This window comes from Vanellus vanellus, assembly GCF_965231255.1.
Source record: "Vanellus vanellus genome assembly, chromosome: 5".
Taxonomy (NCBI): Eukaryota; Metazoa; Chordata; class Aves; order Charadriiformes; family Charadriidae; genus Vanellus; species Vanellus vanellus.
In genome coordinates, this window is record NC_138910.1 from 16332861 (window position 1) to 16350938 (window position 18078).

Sequence of the window (18078 nt, forward strand, 5' to 3'; positions counted from 1 at the left end):
CCAGTACTTCAGCTGTGCAAGTCAAGTTTAGGAGTAGGCCACGTCTTTATGACCTGATGTGTTTCTTTCTCACCAGTCTTTCATTCTCTGTATCACTGACATTTTGATATCACCATCATTGGAGTACCAGAACTTACTATGGTTTGGTTTTGGTTGGATTGGTTTCAGCTGGTTTCTCCAAGAATGATGATCACCGGGCAGAAGACTGGAATTTAGATTACAGCTTCTACTTCAAACTCTCACCCTGATGGAGACATTCAACTTCTCAAATAAAGTTCCCTAGCTGCCAGTATCTTTTGCCTCATATAATGTTGGAGATATTTTAAAACATTTTGAGGATTAAAGGGTGTATATTAGCTATCTCTGTCCCTCTAAGATCACCAGATCGTTTTGTTGCATGTAATCGCATGCGATGTTCTGGGATATAAATAATTATGTGCCATGTGGACTCCCATGAGTTCAGTATAGGAACCATTTCAGAGAAGTAATTAAGATTGCTGTCTAATTCTCTACATTGCTGAACTTTCCTTCTCCCTTGCTTCTCCTTTCCCCTTTATATAATCCTTTCTTTGTCTGTTTTGTATAAATTATTTTCTTTCTGCAACAATATTATTCCCACTTTTGTTTCTGGGAGCTTTACCTTTGATGTGAATCTCATGCAAGCTTGTTGTGGTCTATTGTAGTGTCAAAAAGTTCTTGAAGGCATCTTTAGTGGAAAATCTTAATGCTCAGATCTAAGGAGGAATAATTTCTTTCCTTCTTTCCTTTCTGGAACTTGCTACCCATCTCTCTAATAAGAAAAGATACGAAAAAGTGGTGATCCATCAGCACCTGCGAGCTCACGGGGTAAGGAGAACGTACCTCATTAGCAAACTCCCTACGCTTTCAATCCTTATTCTCCAAAAGTGTCAACTGCTTCCAAGTTATATAAATCTGAAATGCAAGGTCTGATTCATATCACTATGAAGCCAAAATCCTCTTTGAGTTCAAAGGGAGTATCATGAGTGTGAAAGGTTGCAAAGCATCCCAAATTTGATGTACCAGATACTCTGCTGATGCAAACTGATGGTGTTTCATTGCTTTCACCAACACTATTCCATTTTAGTGCTGAAAAAAACAGGTATAAGGTATGTTACATAGGTTATGGTCTCCAATGGTTTGATTGGTTTCTATCAATGCTATTGGAATTGGTGAGGAAGAACATCAATAATCTAACTCACAGAATCGAGATAAATGGTATCTTGCAGTCCTGGATCTACCTTACTGAACTTCTATAAATAACAATTCCATCCTTAGATATTTTTTTTTGAAATGCAGCTCAGAATGTTGGTGGAAACAAATATGTATGGTATTGGCATGTGAGTTTCTGAGAGGTGATAATGAAGAAGTATGGATGCAAGATTAAGTTGTAAACATCTGTTAAGAAACTTTTACGATATTAAGTCCTTTTTTTTTTTTCAGAAAAAAAAATCTCCCTTGACCTGAGTTACATATCCAAAAGTGAAATCCTAACTTGCTTCAAGAACTGTTTTAAAAATATAGATTCTTTGAGTGAATTATCACTCTCATAGTACTCAAGTAGCATATGAATAGAACAGCCCAGATTGAGCAGGGGATGTTGGAGATTTTATCAGACTACCTCCAGCATTCTCTTCCTTAATAAGTGACTCTGTGATTCTATGATTCTTACTGTTCCACAAAACTCCTTATTATTATAAATCTCAGGTGAGTGCTATGCTGTTTCTTCAAAAAAATGTCCATCATGTGCAGCATTTTTTTGGGGGGAAATACCTCAAAACCTAAAAATTTTAATACAAAAGTGCCAGTGGTGTACTCCACACACTTTATACCAACCTCACTAGTTTTTAATAGATTGGCATAAAATAAACTTCACAAGTGGCAGTAAGTATCACTTTTACTGAAGCGACTGTGTATGATAAAGCATGGACTATTGTTATCCACTGAGAATAGTTACTTTCTGAGGCATGAACACAGTGGCAGGACAGTTCAGGATACCATTCACCCTGACGTCCACTGAGGAGGCATGATTTCACAGTCACTAATTACCTGAGATACACCTCCACAGCTCACCGCAGTTCATGTAAGAAGAATATAACCTAGCCCTGGGTGACCTTGGCATGGCCACACACCATAGTGTTACACCATACAGGGATAATAACTTATTATAGGACCAATTAACTTACACTGGAGGTAATTCTTCTCAGCAGGTACAATTAGGACAAGCATAGCGCTGCACCGGTTTGGCTGTACTTCTTCCAGTCCTTAAATAAGCTTATTGAGCTCTGACAAGGCTTCACTGATGTAAACATGCTCCCAAGGAAAAAAAGAAGTCTCTACAGGTGTGCATACATGTAGATACCTATAGTTATATATGCATAACATAAATGCATTTTTATTCAGGCTTTTCCTTAATTGACATTGCACTATTCTTCGCAAGAACGAACTGCTAGCATCAAATACTTCATGACTAGTAATAATTATTTTATTTATCATCAATTGCCTTGGGTCTGGAAGCATAGTGTTTATACACTTCTCTTGAATCAATCAAATCCCTGCAGGAATTATATTCAGCATCAGCTCAGTTTACCACAGTACACTGGTCTGACATGCTTAGTATTTATCTCTTCCTATTCACTGTGAAGGTATGGACACCTCTTGATTTATCTCCATAAGGACAACTAAGTGTGGTGTTTTAGAGAAGGGTGGTGAGACGTACTGATGAGCCTGTAGTTTGGAAAGAAGGGCTGTAAGTGCTGGTAAGGTTTTACTGATCCTTTTTTTTTTTTTTTTTAATTAAGAAAATCCTATGAAAGTCAAGAGCAGAGCAAAAGAGATAGCTTACACTGAGCATTTCAATTTAAAGCCACATATTCTGAAGAGGTCATATTTCTCTATTTACTGGTGTTCTTGTAGACCATCATGGCCTGTCACTACCAGGATATCATTTGGCACATCAACTTTTTCCATTTACCAGGGAATACTTGTGTCCAAATAATCATTCCAATAAAATCTAGATGTAGATGATCAGTTCTTGACCTATATTAATCAACAGGACAAGCATCTTACCGCTTCCCAAAATGTACAGAACTGTACAGAGTAAACACTAAAATAAAAAAAAAAAAAATGTCTCTTTCAATAAAAATAAATAAAGGAATAAATAAAACTCTAAGAAAATTCAGTGCATTTGAATGAATTATCTTAGAATGAATTCTTCAATTTAAAATGGAAGCAGAAGCAAAAAGCAGATGCAAAAAAACTACTTAATCTAGATTTACTGAGATCATCAGTCAGAGTTTTGATGTTTTCCCTTCCTTATTCCTTTAATCTACTATTCCTTTCTCTACCCTTCCCCCAGCAGATGATTTCATACTTCAGAGTTAAACCCTTAGATCATAACACTGACAGCTGCTTTCTGTCAGTGATTGTGATCCAGTAAAGAAGTCAGGTTTCTGACCAGGGAATATTTCATAAACACTTGTAAGAGAAAGGGATAATTGAATGCTATAAGGGTGGTAGCCAAACCTCAATTCTAGCTTTAACATACTCCACAGTATATTCAGGAATCTTCAGACATGAAAATTAAAGGCAATGAAAGTGAGGATAGTTTTTATTTGGCAGGTGCTGATTTAGAACGAGAGATGTTGCACAGCAGGATAATAGATTTTGACTCAATGAAAAGGATAATTACAGAATAGAAGAAAACAGATCGAGGATATCACTACATAGAGATCTTAAAAGGACAGGTAAAATAACTGTTTGGTTTAATTTTATTTCTTCCACTTATTATTTGTTCTCCTATTTTATCCACCCCCAAAGTCATAATTATAGCTTAATTCACCTTCCATTTTTTGTTGCTGAAAAGCCAGATGCCTTGTCTCAGTTGATCATCTAGGATCTGTACAGTTTAAACCACAACAGTGGTGTCTTTAGGCCATCTTATCCTGAGACCAATGGGATACCACACAAGTGCATTGGATCACCCTTCAGATCTACTTCTTTGTTCTTTGACAGAACAAAGAACCTTTACATTGCATGTCTCATTCGTACAGGGTTAAAGTTATGTGAGATGTATCATATTCACAATAGTTATTCGTGAACAGTCTCTTCTTCTCAATAAAGATGACATGATCTATCATCCCTCAGGTGAACAGTTGAAAAATCAGGAACCTTCCCAGATTTGGATTGTCTCTGTTAAAGGTAGCTTTCCCATATAAAGTGTGACTCTTGTACGGAGAGCAGCCATATTACACCCTGCTTTGGAAGGAGAAGAGCCCTTGAATATGAAGCTGGTATTAATAAGAATCATCATTATAAATCACTTTACAGAAGCTGGCGAAAAGCCATTCATGAAACTGATAAACTATACGTACATGCTTCTGAACATTCACAGCAGATAAATTCCCTATTTGGTATTCACACAAACACCTAGAAGTAGCAGCTCACCCCTCCCTCCCCCATGAACAGCAGACAAAAAACTTTCTCAAATTTGAAACTGGCTTTAATTGTGCGTTGGAAATGCACAAAGACCGTGTCTCCCATATAATCTAGTGATTGGAAATCATTTACAGAAACTGTTAAGATGCACAACACTGAGAAACTCTAGATTTCTCTTTGGATGTTTTACGGACAGACAAGGGGAATGAAATTCATTAAATAAATTAATGTTTTAAGACTGCTAGAATCCTAAAGAAACTTGATGAAGTTACTGTCTACTGCAATCTCTTATACATTATGATGCATTTGCTACAGAGATTTCAGGGGGTTTATTTATTTGCTAGTTTTATTTGGGGAGCTGAAGTTAACTTCAGAACTGACTGCCCTGTCCTATGTACGTGTGCGACTGACCCTGAGAGTACAGGATTATTTCTGTTCCCTTTAGTAGACAGATGGCAAATGAGTGTAGCACACTCAAACTCCTGATTAACCAAACTGATGCGACCAGAAGCCATGGTATAGAAGTGAAGAAAAACATGAACCCAGTCCCGACAGCAGTGTGGCTGTTTCAGTAAGTTACTATGTTCATGATTTATTCTTTTTGTAGTCCTTAAGCCATCTGGGTGTCTGCTACCTTAGATGACTCTTCATCAAACTGTACTGTATAATGTCAACTACTCCACACAGATTTCCAAGTCCTACACTCTTAGTGAGTGCTAGTCTTTGAAGGTAGGACCTCTGGGTCTATGTTAAATTACACTGGGGTTTTTTTTTGTCCAAAGATGACACTATAGACACTCCAGGTCAATCATTCAAAAATGCACCAACTCATTTTGAATTGAAGATGAGGCTTTTGGAAAACTTGTGGCCACACATTTTTAAATATTTATTTGCCACAGTGGACATGAAGCACTTCATGTTGTACTGGAGCCATCATCTACCTTTTTTTCCAGAAAATTCATACCAAGTACATTCTAAGTGAAGGGATTCACTTTGGTTTTCCTTTGTATTTCTTTTCTTCTATCACTGGTATTGGATAACTCTTATGTAAACTATAAAAGTGGTTTTTAAATTAAAAAAAAAAAAAAAAAAACAATAAAACACTTTGTAAAACTGAGTCCTCCATGGAACTTCATACTTCCACCACAGATAAATCTTGCAAACGTAAGAGACTGATGGACTCCGAAGGCAGAAGTCATTCACTAGAATCTGAGGTCTCAACAACAGCTGTGCAAATTAGTCCATATTGCTTTGTCTTTTTACTACCATCCAGAAGGAAAGGGCAAAGAGATGAAACAGTCTGCATAGACCAGGGCAGGTCCAGACTACCATTGGCAGGATAAATAGAAGACATTGTGGACATTGTGACTGTCAAGTGCTCTTGATGGCTGTTGGAAATAGGGCAGGGGACACTAACTCCTTCTGAATGAGGTGGACACAAGAAATCATTTATCCCATCCAAAAGTCATTGGGAGGGATCTTTGGGAGGTCAATATCCATCCTCTTTGACCATAGCAGTTGACTGGCTTAAATTAAATGCCTGATTTTAGGAGGGCTAAAAGTAGGTGAAATTAAATCAATGTGTCTATGCAATCATCCCTAAGACAGTATAGATTGCTGTTGATAGTGATGAGATCAAATGAGGAGGAAAAGGGCACGGTACTTCATTAAAAAAATGTTTCTATGATAGATTTCAGTTTACAGAAGTCCAGTTCGTCACATCTATATTAAAACTTGAGCTTTATGACAGTGCTGTTGTGACCCCCCACAATGTCCATGGCATTTAAACTCTTCACTTGCATTGATCTGCCCAACAGTACGCTTCAAGCACACAAAAAAAATGACTAAATCATTATCTTGCCATCAAAAGAAGTATTTCAATGACTTTCCTTCAGGCATGAGCTACCCTTTGTGAAAGGAGTCATCAAAAGGCCAAGGTCGAATGGCATAATTTGTAAATAAAGCTGTCAATCAGTCCATGGGGTCACAAGACAATCCCCGAAAACAAATTGTCCTCTTTCTGCTCAGTTGTGGCAGCTGTTGTTATCTTAAAGGATACTAAGGACTCAGGCCAAGGACATGTGCCACCCATGAACCCAAGGAACCCAGTTTTTGTCCTGTCCCACTCCACCATTTTTCCTTTCACAAATCCAAACACAGGCCCCAGCCCAGCATCCTTTCTGGCTATGAAGAGCACTGCTGGACACCATCTGTATCTGTGACCCAGCTGTTGAGAAGAGAATAGGAAGTCTTCTAAAAAAGAAATAACTTCAGGGACAACAGATTTTCCCAAAGTTTCCTCTCTCTCTTTTTCTCTTCCTCTTTACTAAGGATGGAGGTAGGTGGGTTTGAGTCCAGAATGAAAGTTGGATTTTTAAAGGCCTATAAATAAGGAAGCCTTAATTGTTGCTTGTCATCCAAATAATCTGTGAGAATAAATGCCAATATCATCTTTTGGGTTTTTTTTCTCTACCTACTCCCACTGTTTACATGTCTTTTATGATTTTATTTTATGGCTCAACACAACAAGAACGAATGAATAAGGGTAACTAGGAATTGGAGAACATGAGAAACATGCAGTCAGTGAAGATGAAGCAGGTATACACTGTTTTATTGCGGACAAAAAAGAGGTAATTGCTTCTTTAGTTTCTAGCAGGTGACTCCGGCCTTTTGCTTTTTGACTAAATGACCCTCCCATTTTTCATGCTGGAGATGCTTGTCAAATTGATTCTCCATCATCAGGACACATACTGAGCTCTCAGTGAGGTGTCAAGCCTCATGATGAGCATCCTGAACAGCTCACGACTTCTGAAATCAGAAATAAAACCTAACACCAAGATTTCCATTTTCACAAAGTGGTGGGCCCCAGCTCCAGATTTGACCTCTATATCGCTATGATTATTACTTTTTAATGGTTGGGCACATCTGAAGGGTTTGAATTATCCTACAGGAAAGAAATGTTAGAAACAGGAATTGAGGTGCAATTTAGATGCTTTAACCTGGACTTCACTGGATTCCCAGAATCCAAATTTCAATTCAAAGCACAGCCTGCGTGACCAACTTCCATGTGTTCAACAGCATGGTAGTTACAACTGCCATCTAAGCATGCTCAGGTTGAAATCTCAGTCCTCTTGGTGAGGAAGGAGTAAATCCTGTACTTAGTTTCCAGCAATCATGTATTTTAGGATTTGGGATTTTATTTCCCCAACAACTGTATGTTTGGAAAGGTGAAACATTTACAGTAATTAAAATGAAAGATAACTTTAAAATCCTGATAACTGTTGGAAACCTCAAATTCTTGATCTCTGTTCTGCCTTCTTAGTAACAAAAACAAGATTATCACTTGTTTTAAACCAGTATTGATTTCTCGATTCATGCTAATTTTGAACTGATTTGACAATCTCATGTGATTCAGGAATACAAGTTTTTAAGACCAAAGATGCACCCTGTTGATTTGATAATTTTAAATTCTATTATTGCCTGTTTCCTTACTCTTCATAGTTAAATTTGTTACATAAGAGAAAGGTGAATAATGCTTTAGAAATCCCATTTAGTGCGGGTGCACCCTAAGTGTGGAAGAAAAAGTAGAATTATCAAAAGCCTCTATATATAATAAATGGAAATTATTGTTACAGGCAAATGTGTATACAGCTAAAAGCACAGTACACATAATCCAGTTTTAAATATAAAAATGACTTTCTGCTTTATGGTTAAAAAAGCAATGTTGGTATCAATTTTGAAGCACCTCTCTTATGGTCATAAAAAATATAGCAAGTCTTCAGTAGGATTTAATAAATAATAAACAGACAGCAGTCTACTGGATGGAGTTGATGAATATCCAAAAGGAAGAGACTAAATACAATATTTGTGTATAATTAAAACACTGAGCTACTGCTGGTTGGTTTGATTAATGGCACCTTCTTAATTATAAAGTGTCTTTAGTTATAATTTAAGACCGCGACAGAATGTCTTTTGCTCATCCAGAAGCATGAGACAGTGGAGAGATGAAGTATTTTATTATCTTTCTTGAATAAAGATGAGTTCTAATATAAGGCAAGCGCAGCGATGCCAAAGTGCATAGGAGGTTAAGGAATCTACAGGTTAGAACTCACAACCAGTAGATGGCACTCATTTTATTTAATTCCATTCTACCAAATTAGAGCAAACTTCCTTTCTCTCCTGCGATTACTTTATTGTTTCTTAAGACAATTTTTGCGGAAGGAAAATAAAGTTTTGGAGAAAATATTTAAAGATTTGGTCGCACATTGCATTTTAAAACGGGGAAGGAGAGAGGTTCAAAGTGTTTCAACATTTCCAAAACTAAGCTTTTCAATTACAAAACCAAGCAAGGAAACAAACAAGAGGACAAGGTTAGAAATAAGCTAAAATCGATACAATACCTTATCTCAATTTAAATGGAATGTTTCTGCTAGACCCACAATGAAATATTAATTTTATTTTTGCCAAATGTTACACTTCAAAATATTTTTAAGTTAATGGAAACCAGTTTCTCTCCTCACCACCTTTTCAACCATCAGATCTACTGCAAACCAGTATCACCACTTGAACTGCAGGAATGTCGCTTCTCAGTTTAGACTGGAAGCTCTCTATATCTGCTCTCTATATCAAATTGTGCAGATAGCCCCGGTCACAGGGAGAGTCCCTTCTTTTTTTTCAGTTATTCCATGTCTCAAGTTCAGCCAGAACTGCAGCAAGAGCAGCCCTCACCGCTACATCTGTAGAGGGAAAATTTCAATTCTGATTTCTATTCTAGAAGCCAACAACCAGACAAGGAAATACACAAGGTCACCAATAAGTAGCTATTTTCAGGTCATACTCTATTAACGTCTCTAGAATTACTTGTGTGACCATTCACAGTTTCTGTAGAGTCCATCCACTGCATCAGTGGGTCTTCTTTGCTTATACTCAACAGTGCCTTAACACATGGTTGGTACCACTGGAACTATGAGGGTTATTTGCAGGGTGTGAGTTACTACAAGCTGATATGTCTAAAGGCAGAAGGAAGGGGGCATAACCTAGTTTTAGGTTTCAGGGCCCCTGGCTGGTTTCATGTTTCCTGGAAAGAGAACGAGCTGGTAGCACGGCAGCTCTGGACACGGCCCAGGAACAATGAGCAGAACCAATGGAGACATCTGAGCTGCCAGCTGCTCACATCGTTTTCTACAGCATGGTGGGCTTTCTCTAAATTTAATTTAAGTATCAAACAGATCTTAGTTTATTCACTATTTTCTTGGTTGGGGGGGGGGGGGAAGATAAAAAGAAGAAAGCATAACAAATTTGAAATAACATCTGCCTTCAGGTCTCAGTAAGAAGACCACTCCAGGCTTGGGAGAGAGAGAGAAAGAAAAAATACAAATTACTGCAATGTTAGAACAATAGTTTTGGCAAACAAAGTGGATGAATGAAATAACCTATTCTACAGCTAAGATATTGGCTAGCCTTTAATCTCTTCTGCCTGAATAGACTGATCAGTTACTGTTTGGGGGGGTTCTAATAGCAAATACCATTTCATAAAAGGAGACTGTGAAACAAGATTCTTCTTGAAATGCAGCCAAAAAGGCCTGAATTTTTATGGAGCAATCAAATTTACACTGGCTACCTCTGGTACAAAAGTGACCTCTAATAAAACTGAGTTTATGTCCCTGTGGTATAGGTGTTTAGGAGGATGCTATCACATTACTTTTTTTCCCCACCTCTTGCAGAGTATAGATTGCATTAAGAATTCAGGAAGTCCCAAAGACTTAACCTTTCTGTATTTGACAGCATTTTCAATGAATTTATGTGTAGGACTTAGAAGAAATATGCCTAGGTGAAACCTAGTTTCAAAGACACAAACTTTGAGGCTTGGAGACCTGAACTTTTACATCTGGCTGTTTTACGTATAATGTAATAAAGCAGAACCCAACATTTCTCTTTGTTCAGAGTTTCCTCCCAGTCTAGAGAGACAATGCACAGAGCTGAGCAAATAAATAATGCTGAAGTTGACTGCAAAAGACCAAGGCTGGGGTGAACAATGCAGAACCTAGGAAAGCAAAGGCGCCACCACTCTCTATTCCCATCCTAACCAAACCCAGGTATGATGGTGAGTATTGTGGTCAGGCACCCCAGATATTGATGTGTAACCCATTTAGGGATGTGAAGTTTTGTTCATTTATTTATCCACAGCCATGCATGCTCCTGCTTCCCCTTCTTCTGCCCAAAATCCACTGAAAGCCCAGAGCTGGACTGTCACGGGTGCCAGAGGAACAGCAGGCTAAGAGTCTGTGTTTCCTAGAAATACACAAAGGTCTTAAATGAAATGAAATGAAAGAGGTCATGTTTGTTGCAGATGCAGCTAGGCATGCACCTAGCTGGGTAGTCCAGACTTTCCTAGTCTGGAGAGCATTGAGGATTTCAGTTTAGTGATGGTTTGGTAGCACTCAGTCTCATTAGAGGTTGCGCTGCTTTTTAAAAAGAGTCAGACTGGCCAGTCTGGGAAGTGAATAGTTTTCCTTAAAAAAACCATTGTCCTAAACCAAAAGTCAACAAGACTCAGACTGGCTTGCTGTGGGTACAGGTCCACTTGAAGTGAATAATTCTTAACAGAGGTATTGGAAATCAACTGAAAATCTTTAGCCTCTCAGCCAGCCTCTTACAGGAACCCAATACCCTCTCTGGCACAAATGCCTGTCAGACACACAACTACAGCAGGATATGTCGGGCACTTGGAAAGGAACAGAGTCCTTCACTGTGTAGATCCCTCTTATCCTTTCTGTTATTCATTTCTACATATGTGTGATGCATCAGCAAAATGGAGATTCTTCATTCTTTACTGCATGGGAAAGTACAGATGTTTGGGGTTGAAGAGGTTTTTCATTTAGTAACTGGCAGCCTAGAATTTGCAATGACTGATTTGACTGATTATATTAACATTTAAGTATTTCAGTAAATTCATGTTTTGTTTGATGGTCTTTTTGAGTCTTTACAAAAAAAAAAAAAAAAAAAAAAACAACAGGAAGATTAAACAAGCCACCGAAACCAGAATTAATTATTTGATCACAGACGCGGTCTAGGTTTTAAGCACTGTGTGGAAAACACTTTCACTGCTATTCCTGCCCATCCTTTTATGTATTTCATGGAGGACTGTACATCTATTTTGGTAAAAGTGAGCAATAATTTTGGTGTCACTCTTAAGGAAGTGAATTGGGTGTTTCTGTCTTGCACGGTACAAAATAGTGCTGAGATATCCAAACTACTTCTGAAAACCTCCTTCCCAGATGATTTGCCCAATGGAACTCTGTGTTGCCCCTACTAAATTGCCCTAAGCAAGCCAGCTTGGCAATCTCGAAACAACTTTGCTAAATATAGAGCAGAAACTGTCTCAAATGCTCAACCTTCATATCCCATGGCTTTTGGCAGATCAGCGCCAAAAGCTAGGCAGGGCTTTACTGTGAGAGCATTAAAGTTGTCATGGCAATGTTTGGGGTTATTTTTTGTTGGTGTCACGTGGGCTACAATTATTGATTACTGAAGGTTTTGTAAACAAGCCCACATATTGTCACTGTGGGTGGCATATTAATTATTAAGTAAACAAGAGAAAATAAATGTGTGCAAAGTATTGTTATTACAAGCAGTAGGAGCCATTTATCATGGTGCCATATGAATTCAAACTGAACAGAAGTGATAATTGAATCCCTTAGTTAATACCATTCCTCTGGCAGAGGATCCCTGGGAAGCATGATAGTTAATTGATTGCCTTGTATGATTAAAAATGCAGAAATAAACCTCAGCAATATTTCACATACTTCAGTTCACGTGTCAATGAATTTACATCAGGAATGGGCTTCGGTCAAGATTAATAGAACAGTATATTGAGATTTGAATATTATAAATTTTTTTTTGTAGTAGTAAAATGCTCTCTTAGTTCTAGACAGTAACAATACACAATACAAGATGGTCGCACAGTTGTCCTCTGCCCTGATTTTTATCATGGGATTTGCAACCTGCACCAATTTGTTTAGAGCTCCTTTGCAGGAATCATATTGTTATCAGACAACCTCAACTTATATTAAAAAGTGAAAACGCATTCTACTCCTCACAACTTTGGCTACCTGCAAAATGTCAGCCCGAAACTTTCAGTAGCAAAGAAAAACAGGAAATGAAGTTTTAGGCTTTAAGAATGGTGAAGGCAAGTCCTGATTGCTGAACACTTATGTCAATGTGTTTGCTTTTACTTTCCACTGTCATGATGCCGTAAATGAAATGGAAAAATCATAATGGAAATAGAGTAGTAATGTCTCTCTATTTCTTCTAATAAATCAAGACTCAAAAGAATGATGTGATTTATCTAATGTCTCACAGACAGTCTGTGTCACAGACCAGAAATAAACCCAACTTCTTTGTCACAAGACCGCCCTCCTTTTCAGATCAGCATTACCCAGTGCTGAGTAATGTAAACTAATAAAGTTTGTCAAAGAGGTTAGGAATCCAGCACCCAAAGAAAGGCTCAGACCAGATCCACTCAAACAGTATTGCCAATAGCTGAAGACAAATACAGAGATGTAATAGTTGCTGTTCAATAATTTAATCTCAAACTGTTTTGCCATTACTGGAATAACGTTTCATGATTGCATTCAGAAGAAGTAAAAAATATGGCCCAATAAATGCAAACCACACGAAAACTTTTAAAACAGAACTCGTGTTTGCAGACATTATAGTGAGATTATCTTAACAGCTCAATGGCCCTCCATCAGCCTAGATGATCATTGATACAGAAATCTTAATGAGTCAGCTAACGTGCAATGACAAGCTGTCTCCTTTATAATCTTTAAAAAGGATCTATTTATTCTTCAGGCTTTGGGGGAGTATGGGATGTGTTCTTTGGAGAAGAAATGGATATAAAGGCCCGGCATCCCAATTTTAGCCTAGTCGACGGGTGCAATTGTAACCACATTTTCAGGGTGTGTAACTGCAATCGATCATAGTTTATGAGCATGAAAAAAGGATGCTTTTCTTCAAAGGTGCAGGGATGAATATTAGAGAAAAATTGATTCCAGAGATCTTGCAAAGCTCATCAGATCAGGAAACAGAAATAATGTCATGTCATTTTCAGAGCAATTCCCCATAATCAATAAAGGAAAGTGAGGCTTTTTTTCACTGTTTTAAATATTTCTTTTTCTTGAACCAAGGCCTGAACCTCTTGGTGGCCTGTAGGGAACTAAATCTTCCCGGGCTCTGAGTCCCTGGTGAGAGTTTTTTGCAAGCCGCTATGGTCTTTCCCTTCAGATTCCTGTCTAATTCTTTGGACATGACATAACTGTGTTTTGACCGATGTGATATTCCCTTCTTTCTCTGCTTCTGAGTAATTCTCTCTTGTAGTTTCTTTCTGCTCCTTACTAACCCCAGAGGAATCCTACTTTGAAGACCAGACAAACCCCCAAGCAGGCAGACAGATATCCACTCAGTGAGCACCTGTTCCCTCCACTGCTATTCATGACTCCTTACACTGGATTACTTCCCTTTCTGTCTCACATTATCCGTTCCTTATTCAAAACGCTAGCACAGTTTACATCTCTGAGACTTTTTTTCTAGAAGTCAGCGGAATTACTGGCTCCCTGATGCCTCCCCCTTGTAGTAACACCTCTTGAGGATCTCTTCTTGCTTTTCCACAGAAAAAGATGCCCAATCCAGCCCCCTTCCTCTTTGGGCTTCTAGACGTTCTTCCTGCTCTAACATCCTTCATTTATGAGTCACTCTTCCTGCCACCATTTATCCCGAATTACTTCGATTCGAGAAACCAGATGTACTAATTATTTACTTGTCCCAGTTAACTTTTTCAGTTGAAGAAATATATTTTTCAGGGTTGCTTGATACTTCTGAATTGCTTAGAAATGAAAGGAATTCCACAAACAGCAAAGGAAGGTAATTCTCCAGATCCTCAAATTTTTTTTTTTTTTAAAAGTTTATTGTATGTGTCTGAGAAATTTCTATAAAGTGGATTCTGTAAAAGTTTTTATGTGTATATAGGTTTAAGTGGCTTCCTGGACTGCAGGCATAACATAGCAGATGCACTCTTGTGGAAATTAGTCCTGCAGCTCTAGTTACCACCATAAAAAATACCCATATCCATGTTTCCAGCAGGGTTCTACTTGGATTTTTTTTTTTCAGCAGAGTTCTCCTTGCAGAGATGAAAATAAATGAAAATAAAGTCCAGGCAAGTAGGGTAAGATATATATATATACATTTGGGTGAAATACAACAAATTCTAGGCTATCATTAATTTTTGTCTCGGAATAAATACGTTTTGGACATTTTGGCGGACTACTACTTGAAAGCCTTGAATCTGGATCTCAGATTTCGGGGAAGAGGAGGAGGAGGTGCACTAAGCAAAGGGAGATATTTGTGTAAATCCAGTCTTACATTCCAAAAGACTGCTCTGAGAATATAGGCTGCATCCCCTACCCCAAAGACATTCCTGGAGTGAAAGGGAACCATTTTAACAATGTGCCTTTTATTTATCCCTGTCCAAAATCTGGCCCAAAATCTTTGAAAACAAAGTCATTGCAAGATAAATTAAGTCTGTTTAAGGGACCCAAAGTGGTCATCATTACACTCATTACAAAAGGTCAGCCAAGTTTTACTAACTCGTATGTCAAATATACCCTGTAGCAAACTTAGAACCTTTTTTAAACTGATCCAAAGAGAATGAATTAATGGCAATTTGCCAAAATGAAGTGAGGACTACTCACTTCCTCCATCATTTTAATACTTGTAGTTTATTGCTGGTGTAAATAGGTTTATAACCTTCCGGTATGAAGCACAGACATCTGCTCAGCTTAGCACTAAACATCTGGTTATTCCAACAAAGCATATAATTATATTTAATGGATGAGAAGTGTCTGATGGATTACATCCAAGTATCTGAATAAGACAGTTATGCATAAAGACTATTTGCATGGATTAGCTTGACAGGCTAACAAGACACAGTAGAACATTATTTTGTCTGATAGTTATATTGATTTTGACTAATGTTTTGCATTCAGAGGCTGCAGACATTTATTGTGGTTGCAATTACAAATTCTTTTAATTTTCTTTAGACAGCCACAAAATGTAGAAATTTTGATTCGTTTGACCATCAAGTCCAGCCCACTAACACTGCAAGATTCTTCTGTGTTGTGCTTTGACATGGCTTTCAAACTTAGCATTAAATGTTGAAAGAATCTTGTCCTCATAATCTATTGTCATCAGCTAAAAGATGGTTCTGTCAGGAAGCATTTCTTGTGCAGAAAAAAATTGGACTTTTTTCAGTTAATTGATGTGAGCAAGTGCTTGCCAAAGGCAATACAACAACAGATTGTCTTAAAATGAGAACTATTGTTCTAGAAACATTAGCAGTGGAATTCCTCCAGGATTACTTATTTTCGTTAAAAATCATGACACAAAAGTGGGAGTGCTCTAATTAAGTTGAAAAGCATCGTTAGCAGAGGATGATCAGAATACCAGACAGGAAGAGCTGGATGACCTTGAAAACACTAACAGAAATGGGATGAAACTTAATTGTGTAAACCACAAGGTCACATTCTTAGAGTCTACTAACAGGATATAGGCTCAGAAACTGGAAATGACAGAGAACGAGGCAGACTTTTGGTGTAGTGGACAACACTTTGAACTACATCAAAACCTGAGACACAATTCTGACTGGTAATCTGGCAAACTTCCTATGATGGGCAGAGAAATATTAACAGCATGATATGGGGTGTTTGTCTAGAAGATTGTGCCCTGTTCTGGCCACCTGCGTCCAAGGAATATAAGATAAAGTAGAAGCAGTTACAGAGAACACTGATAGACTGACTGGAGGCATGGAGAGCTCATCTCATCCCACGCGGATAGAAGAGTTTGTCCTTTTTGCTCTAACATAAGACAATCTGGAAGATTATAGAACTGATCCCTATAAATACATCACAGGGAGAAAATAAATCTCCAAGGAGAAAGAAGAGCTAAAGGAGCTATTTAAATCAAGTGATAATTTGGGACCATTAATACGTTGACATAAGCTTGCCTTGAATATATTAAAATTGTAAATTAGCAGACATTTCCTACCCACTAGGTTAGTAAGATTGTAGAACTGGCTTCCAAGAGTATCAATGGGTAAGCAGCTTTAAGACAGATGCTAATAAATTTCTAAGGGGAATTTTATGACATTGCTGTCTATAATAACATGGGCTGGGTTCAGTGTCAGAAGATGTCTTTGCCAGCCATGTCTTGTGGTCCAGTGAAAGCAATAGAGAATAGAATTGCATTACTACTAAATCACTACAGCACTATTACTACCAACCATTGCTTGTTTATTGGCACTGCAGAGGTCAACTGAGTACTTCAATGCAGGTATTTGGTAAACATCTGTTGAAAACTACATGTCACTTTTTGATAGTATAATGCTTTATATATTAGATTAGTTTTGTACCAGAGATAAAGAAAAACATTGCAGACACTTTTCTAAAGGATTGAATTATTAATGTGATTTGCCTTCACAGAATCATAGAATCACAGAATAGTCAGGGTTGGAAGGGACCTCTGGAGATCATCTAGTCCAACCCCCCTGCCAGAGCAGGGTCACCTACAACAGGTTGCACAGGACAGCGTCCAGGCGGGTTTTGAATGTCTCCAGAGTGGGAGACTCCACAACCTCTCTGGGCAGCCTGTTCCAGTGCTCCACCACCCTCAAAGTGAAGAAGTTCCTCCTCATGTTAAGATGGAACTTCCTATGTGCAAGCTTGTGCCCATTACCCCTCGTCCTATCAATGGGCACCACTGAAAAAAGACTCCTCCCATCCCTCTGGCACCCTCCCTTTAAGTATTTGAAAGCATTAATAAGATCCCCCCCTCATTCTTCTTTTCTCTAGACTAAAGAGACCCAAGTTCCTCAGCCTTTCCTCATATGAAAGATGTTCTAATCCCCTAATCATCTTCATAGCCCTTGTGAGATTGATTGAATGACTGTCTTATCCCGTGACACTGTGGAGTGGGTGTCTGGAAATAACTTCAGCAAATGGTGTCGGTCACAACCAGGAGAGAGCCAGGGACTTGCTTAGATACGTTCTTTCCCATTTCTTCCTCTGAGATATGGTAGTTACTTGCCAACCTTTATTCAGAGCACAGTCTCAGGCTACATTAGTTCACCTTTACAGATGAAGGAGGAAACAAAACAAGCTCCAAAACCAGAAACATTCAAGAAATAAATCTTGCATAATGTGTTTTCCTTCAGAAATGTTAATTTATCCAGATAGATAGAAGGTGGGAATGTATTCATGTTGATAGGAATTTCTTCCAAAAAAACAACCACCAAACCAAACAACCAAACAAAAAAAAAACCAAGTGAAACCCCTCCCAAAACCTAATGTAATTAAAATGTTGTACTGAGCTAAAAATGGCTTTGCAAAAATGTAGTTGACCCTGAACTAATATTTTCATCATTGAGAAACTTCAACATCTGAATCTTATTCTGAGCAAAATTTAGTTTCTAAATCACATAATTTATTGCCACAGTGAAATTCCAGTTCCCTCATAACACCAACTAAAGCATAAAACATAGTGTACATGAAGTTCAGGTCTTCACGGAAAATT